The sequence below is a fragment of the Schistocerca piceifrons genome, unplaced genomic scaffold (genome assembly GCF_021461385.2).
Source record: "Schistocerca piceifrons isolate TAMUIC-IGC-003096 unplaced genomic scaffold, iqSchPice1.1 HiC_scaffold_1855, whole genome shotgun sequence".
Lineage (NCBI taxonomy): Eukaryota > Metazoa > Arthropoda > Insecta > Orthoptera > Acrididae > Schistocerca > Schistocerca piceifrons.
This window is the reverse complement of record NW_025727740.1, coordinates 725,596-727,500: the sequence shown is the minus strand read 5'-3', so window position 1 is coordinate 727,500 and position 1,905 is coordinate 725,596.

The window sequence follows — 1,905 nt, the reverse complement described above, 5'->3', positions numbered from 1 at the left end:
TTGGTTTCGTTTGGTTTGGTTTGGTTTGGTATGGTTTGGTTTGGTTTGGTTCGGTTTGGTTTCGTTAGGTTAGGTTAGGTAAGGTTAGGTTAGTTTAGGTTAGGTTAGGTTAGGTTAGGTTAGGTTAGCTTGGGTAGGTTTGGTTAGGTTTGGTTTGGTTTGGTATGATATGATTTGGTTTTGTTAGGTTAGGTTAGGATAGGTTAGGTTTGGTTTGGTTTGGTTGGTTTGATTTAGTTTGGTTTGGTTTGGTTTGGTTTGGTTTGGTTTGGTTAGGTTTGGTTAGGTTCGGTTACCTTAGGTTTGTTTAGGTTAGGTCAGGTTAGGTTATGTTAGGTTAGGTTAGGTTAGGTTTGGTTTGGTTTTGTTTGGTTTGGTTTGGTTTGGTTTTGGTTTCGATTTGTTTGGTTTGGTTTGGTTTGGTTTGTTTTGGTTTGGCTTGGTTTGGTTTGGTTAGGTTTGGTTCGGTTTGGTTTGCTTTGGTTTGTTTAGGTTTGGTTAGGTTTGGATAGGTTAGGAGAGGTTAGGTTAGGTTAGATTAAGTTAGGTTAGGTTATGTTAGGTCAGGTTAGGTTAGGTTAAGTTAGGTTTGGTTAGGTTAGGTTGGGTAGGTTTGGTTAGGTTTGGTTTGGTTTGGTATGATTTGGTTTTGTTAGGTTAGGTTAGGTTAGGTTAGGTTAGGTTAAGTTAGGTTAGGTTGGGTAGGTTTGGTTAGGTTTGTTTTGGTTTGGTATGGTATGATTTGGTTTTGTTAGGTTAGGTTAGGTTAGGTTTGGTTTGGTTTGGTTGGTTTGGTTTGGTTTGGTGTGGATTGGTTTGGTTAGGTTTGGTTAGGTTAGGTTAGGTTTGGTTTGGTTTGGTTTGGTTAGGTTCGGTTTGGTTACGTTAGGTTAGGTTAGGTTAGGTTAGGTTAGGTAAGGTTAGGTTAGGTTATGTTTTGTTTGGTTTGGTTTGGTTTGGTCTGGTTTTGTTTTGTTATTTTAAAATAGGTTAGGTTAGGTTAGGTTAGGTTTGCTTTGGTTTGGTTTGGTTTGGTTTGGTTTGGTTAGGTGTGGTTAGGTTAGGTTAGGTTAGGTTAGGTTATTTTAGGTTAGGTTAGGTTGTGTTAGGTTAGGTTAGGTTAGGTTAGGTTAGGTTTGGTTTGGTTTGGTTTGGTTTGGTTTCGTTAGGTTAGGTTAGGTTAGGTTGGGTTAGGTTAGGTTAGGTTAGTTTGGGGTAGGTTGGGTTCGGTTGGGTTAGGTTAGGTTAAGTTAGGTTAGGTTAGGTTAGGTTACGTTCGGTTAGGTTCGGTTTGGTTAGGTTAGGTTAGGTTAGGTTAGGTTATTTTAGGTTAGGTTAGGTTGGGTTAGGTTAGGTAGGTTTGGTTGGGTTTGGTTTGGTTTGGTTTGGTTTGATTTGGTTTTATTAGGTTAGGTTAGGTTAGGTTTGGTTTGGTTTGGTTTGGTTTGGTTTGGGTTGGTTTGGTTTAGTTTGGTTTCGTTTGGTTTGGTTTGGTTTGGTTTCGTTTGGTTTGGTTTGGTTTGGTTTGGTTTGGTTTGGTTTGGTTTGATTTAGTTTGGTTTGGTTTCGTTAGATTAGGTTAGGTTATGTTAGGTTAGGTTAGGTTAGGTTAGGTTCGGTTCTGTTCGGTTAGGTTTTGTTTGGTTTGGTTTGGTTTTGTTTGGTTTTGTTTTGTTAGGTTAAAATAGTTTAGGTTAGGTTAGGTTTGCTTTGGTTTGGTTTGGTTTGGTTTGCTTTGATTTGGTTTGGTTTGGCTAGGATAGGTTAGGTTAGGTTGGGTTAGGTTAGGTTAGGTTAGTTTGGGTTAGGTTGGGTTGGGTTGGGTTAGGTTAGGTTAGGTTGGGTTAGGTTAGGTTATGTTAGGTTAGGTTAGGTTCGGTTCGGTTAGGTTCGGTTAGGTTAGGT